The 5637-nt window shown below is 47.7% G+C and overlaps 1 pseudogene; it reads left to right on the forward strand.

Annotated features, from left to right (window-relative positions):
• The first annotated feature begins 897 nt into the window (after window positions 1–897).
• LOC129021569 (beta-galactoside alpha-2,6-sialyltransferase 1-like) lies at window positions 898–4877 on the forward strand (annotated as a pseudogene).
• Window positions 4878–5637: the final 760 nt, after the last annotated feature.

The following is a 5637-nucleotide window of genomic DNA, read 5'->3' on the forward strand; positions in this document are numbered from 1 at the left end:
ATTCTCCTGCCTCAGCCTACTGAGTAGCTGGGATTACAGGTATGTGCCAACACCCGGCTAATTTTTGTATTTTTAGTAGAGACAGGGTTTCGCCATGTTGGCCAGGTTGGTCTCGAACTCCTGACCTTGTGTGATCTGCCCGCCTCAGCCTACCAAAGTGCTGGGATTACAGGCATGAGCCACCGCGCCTGGCTCTAGTATTTAATTCTAAATCTGTCATCCTGTATACATTTATTAGCTGGAATTATTCTTAAAGAATAACATTCCCTCATCAACTGTTTAGTTACTCTGAGATATGGTTCATACGGGAAAAGCATGATAGGTGCTTGCTGAGTAAATTCTTTGGTATCCTCCAAAGTTGTTTTTGTTGTTTTGCACATCCTTATGAACTCATGAACAACATATTTGATGTCTTTTGGTCAACTGCAATTGCTATTCTTTTTTTTTATTTTATTTTTGAGACAGGGTCTCATTCTGTCACCCAGGCTGGAGTGCAGTGGCGTGATCTCGGCTAACTACAGGCTCGAGCTCCTGGGCTCAAGCAGTCCTCCCACCTCTGCCTTCCAAGTAGCTGGGATGACAGGCATGCACCAAGCCTGGCTAATTTTTGTATTTTTGTATTTTTTGTGTTTATGTTTTCATCATGTTGCCCAGCTGGGCTCATGTGATCCTCTCGCCTCGGCCTCCCAAGGCACGAGCCACCGTGCCTGGCCTGCAGTTACTATTCTTCTTGATACTCAAAGTGTCCCATACTGTAGGTGGGCTTCTACAGCCATATTGTATAGTTTTTTAAAAGTTCTAATACAACAGGATGTTTCAGGTTTATCTTGTATATCTTCTGCTCCAGACATGAAATCTAACATCTCTTCAAGTAGCTATGGTTCCTTTTAGGGGAAAATGGTATTTAAAGACTACATCTGGGTGCTAAGGGGTAATAATTTTTATTGTCTTGGTCATTGTTTTTGAGATTTGTTTGTTTTTGTTGTATTTTGTGTGTTAGCACGCAGAGCTAGAAAAAAATGTTTAATTAATTATTTATTTTTTGAGACAGGGTCTCCTCTGCTGCTCAGACTGGAGTGGAGTGGTGCAATTATGCTCACTGCATCCTTGAACTCATAGGCTGAAACTGAGCGACCTTCCTACCTCAGCCTCCTGAGTAGCTGGGACTACAGGCATGTGCCACCACACCCCACTACTTTTTTTTTTTTTAGAGATAGGTTCTTTCTATGTTGCCCAGGCAGGTCTCGATTCCCTGACCTCAAGCAATCCTCCCACTTCAGCCTCCCAAAGTTCTGGGATTATAGGCATGAGCCACCACACTTGGCCCTCCATACCTATAATTTTTTTTTTTTTTAAGACAGAGTCTTGCTTTGTTGCCCAGGCTGGAGTGCAGTGGCGCAATCTCTGCTCACTCCAACCTCTGCCTCGCAAGTTCAAGTGATTCTCCTGCCTCAGCCTCCTGAGTAGCTGGGATTACAGGTGCCCGCCACCAAGCCCAGCTAATTTTTGTATTATTAGTAGAGACAGGGTCTCACCAGGTTGGCCAGGCTGGTCTCTAACTCCTGACCTCAGGTGATCCGCCTGCCTCATCCTCCCAAAGTGTTGGGATTACAGGTGTGAGCCACCGTGCCCAGCCAGTGATTTTTGACTGACCTGTGTCCGTAATGTATTGATTGTTAAATATCTTGAATGTTACCCGTTACCCTATGACCTTCAATTTCTGTGAATTAATTGTTTTCTGCCTGCATTCCCTCATTTTGAGGAATTGCTATTCTCTTACAACCCATGATTTTGTAACCTGTCAGTCAGGAACTTGGCATCCCTTTCTATAAGAGTGGAAAAGAATGCTAGGCCACAAGGGAGTTAACACTGCATGGGTGAACTTTGAACAGTGCAAGATAAGAAACAGGAGGGAACCAGCAAATAATCTCCTTTCTCTTTCACCCCTCAGTGGACCATTCCAAGATGTAACTTTTTAAGAAGGCACCTCTGTAAGCAACAAGCTATGTTTTCTTTTTTTTTCTTTTGAGATGGAGTCTCGCTCTGTTGCCCAGGCTGGAGTGCAGTGGCGCGATCTTGGCTCACTGCAGCCTCCACCTCCCAGGTTCAAGCAATTCTCCTACCTCAGCCTCCTGAGTAGCTGGGACTACAGGAACGTGCCACTTTGCCCAGCTAATTTTTGTATTTTTAGTAGAGACAGGGTTTCACGATGTTGGCCAGGATGATCTCGATCTCCTGATGTCGTGATTCCGCCCACCTCAGCCTCCTAAAGTTCTGGGATTACAGGCGTGAGCCACCACGCCTGGCCGCAACAAGCTATGTTTTCTTGTGCAGCTGTGGTCAGCTCAGTAATACACCATCTTGCATTTGCCTGCCTTCCTTCCCCTGGTCCCTAAGTTTTGTTACTCTAGGATTGCGCCTCCCATTAAGGCTCTACCATGAAACCTTTGCCTCTTGCTCTGTTCTCTAGGGAATCCAGGCAAAGACAATTTCCCAGGATCTTCTCCTTCATTAGGGTAAAAAGCAGTGCTGGGAATTTAAGTATTAATAAGCACTCCAAATGAGTCTTATGACCAGGCAAGTATGGCCGGCATAAACTTAAGGCATCCTCAGCCCTCAGATCTTGCATCAACAGCAAATGAGCTGCTAAAGCTGTGTAGAGTTCAGAAGGGGAATCCATCCCAGGAACACTTTAGATGTGATCATGGAGGACAATGGACAAAGAAGATGGGCAAAGGGAGCAGCCCAGAGGCAATGAGATGGGCTAACTGAAGAACAGTGTCTGCTGCCCAAGCCAAGATCACTTGTGCTTGCTGCTCCTGTGTTTCAGGGAGGTAATGTGTGCTGTGAACTCCTGACCACCCTTTGATGTTCTCCTTCTCTCCTGTTACAATGTTATTTTTTATTGAGATTCTTCCATCCTTCTTTCAACAATTTGATTTTTTTTTTTCTGAGAGTGTTATTTATCTGCCGTACCATTGGTAGTCACATCTGGACCTAAATTAGAAGAATGCAGCTGGCTTCCTGCCGCTCCGCCTCACTCTTCTTCCCCTCTTCCAGCCTCTCCTCCTTTCCCAGTCTTCTGGTCTTCTCCGCTGCGCAGCCTCTGTCCCAGCTCTTCCCCAGCAGACCCCTTCTCTGGGATTCCCTTCTGGGGCGCCCAGCTCCCGGGTTCTCCTGCCCCTGCCAAGCACGTATTCCACAGGCACCTGGGGAAGGGAAGTCCTGGGCAGGGCCTGGCAGGGGAAGACGTCTGGGGCACTTCCCAGTGTTAACAGAGGAAGCCACCAAGAACCAAGTGGGGTGGAGCAACGGCAGCCTCTGCAGCCCAGAGTGCAGGGAGCAAGGGCAGAGCTGGTTTTGCAGAGCCCTGCAGCCAGCAGTCCTGAGAAAAGCAGTGAATGTCATGGAGCCCAGCTGAAATAAACTGGTCCCCTTGAGCCTGTCCCAAGCCCTGGTGCCAGAGTTCTATCCCAGAGCTGAGATGTTTTTGATCATCTTGAGAAAAATAAGCCTTGGCCTCCAGGCCAAATAAAGCGAACTTTTCTCCCATAGAGAATAGTGCTAGTTCCTGAGGACCTGGAAGGCCCACAGCCCTGGGGGTCTAGCCAGAAGCTTTCCTGCTTTCCTTCTCAGAACAAAGTGGCTTACCTGAACACATCTTCCTCCTGGTTCACACCAACCTGCAGAAAAACTTCAGCTGCTGTGTCCTGGCCTTTCTCCTGCTTGCAGTCATCTGTGTGTGGAAGAAAAAGAAGAAAGGGAATTACTATGATTCCCTTAAATTTCAAACCAAGAAGTTCCAGATGTTGAAAAATCTGGGGAAAGTGGCCATGAGGTCTTATTCCCAATCTGCATCCTTACGCAGCACCCAGGACCCCGACAGGGGCAGCCAGGCCCTCAGCAACCCCAGAGGCCCAGCCAAGACTATCCAGAGGCCTCCTTCCAGGTATGGAACAAGGACAGCTTTTCCAAAAACCTTATCCCCAGGCTGCAAACCATCTGGAAGAATTATTTAAGCATGAAAAAGTACAAAGTGTCCTACAAGGGGCCAGGGCCCACCATTAAGTTCAGTGCAGAGGCCCCACGCTGCCACCTCCTGGACCAAGTGAATGTATCCACAGTAGGGACCACAGATTTTCTCTTCAGTACCTCTGAGTAGGAGAGTTACCTGCCCAAGGACAGCATTAGGACTGAGGCCAGGTCTTGGGGCAAGTGTGCTGTTTTCTCATCAGCAAGATCTCTGAAGTCCTCGCAACTGGGCAGAGATCTAGATGATCATGATGCAGTCTTGAGGTTTAATGAGGCACCCACGGCCAACTTCCGTCAAGATGTAGCCACAAAAACAACCATTCGCCTGCTGAACTCTCAGTTGGTCACCACAAAAAGGCATTTCCTCAAAGACAGTTTGTACAATGAAGGAATCCTAATTGTATGGGATGCATCTATATATCATTCAGGTATTTCAAAGTGGTACCAGAATCCAGACTATAATTTCTTTAATAACTACAAGAGCTATCGTAAGCTGTACCCCAATCAGCCCTTTTACATCCTCAAGCCCCAGGTGCCTTGGGAGTTGTGGGACATCCTGCAAGAAATCTGCTCAGAAGAGATTCGGTGACGCCCCCATCCTCTGGGATACTTGGTGTCATGATCATGATGATGCTGTGTGACCAGGTAGGTATTAATGAGTTCCTCCCATCCAAGCATGAGACAGACTTGGGCTGCTACCACCAGCAGTTCTTCAATAGCGCCTGCACGATGGGCACCCACCACCTGCTGCTGTATTTGGTGAAGTGCCTCAATAAGGGCACAGATGAGGACATTTATCGCTTGGAAAAGCTACACTGCCTGGCTTCTGGGCCAATCACTGCTAAGCACAGGCTCCCTGGTATTTTATGGATGGTCTCTTGGCCGCCCCAGCCTGGGAAGCCCATTTTACTGAACAATCCCAGCTTGCTCTTGCACCCTAGGGACCTCTGTCAGAAAGATCTCTGGGGATTCAGAAGCCTGAGGGCGAGAAGTCAGGCCCAGCCTCCCCTATAGTCACAAAGAGTGTATGAGCCGAGAGCCTCCTGCCACACACACACACACACACACACACACACACACACACACACTAGCATTCTTTCCAGACAGCATCCTCCTTGCTTTCCACACAGGTAGATGCCAGATCTACCTTTCCCAACAGGGCTGCCAAAGCTGGACTTTGTTCCAACTGAATGATGTCATTCTCACAAACCAATTCTCTATATTGCTTGAAATCTGCACCTAGATATTGATTTCATGTTGTGGGTCAGGCGCGGTGGCTCACACCTGTAATCCCAGCACTTTGAGAGGCCGAGGTGGGCAGATCACTTGAGGCCAGGAGCTCAAGACCAGCCTGGCCAACATGATGAAATGCCATCTCTACTAAAAATACAAAAATTAGTTGGGTGTGGTGGTGGGAGCTTGTAATCCCAGCTACTCGGGAGGCTGAGACACGAGAAACGCTTGAACCCGGGAGGTGGAGGTTGCAGTGGGCCAAGATCGCACCACTGCACTCCAGCCAGGGGGACAGAGTGAGACTCTGTCTCTAAATAAATAAATAAATAAATAAATGATTTTATGTTTTAAAGAAACTCTCCCAAATTACAA

The sequence above is a fragment of the Pongo pygmaeus genome, chromosome 21, assembly GCF_028885625.2.
Source record: "Pongo pygmaeus isolate AG05252 chromosome 21, NHGRI_mPonPyg2-v2.0_pri, whole genome shotgun sequence".
Lineage (NCBI taxonomy): Eukaryota > Metazoa > Chordata > Mammalia > Primates > Hominidae > Pongo > Pongo pygmaeus.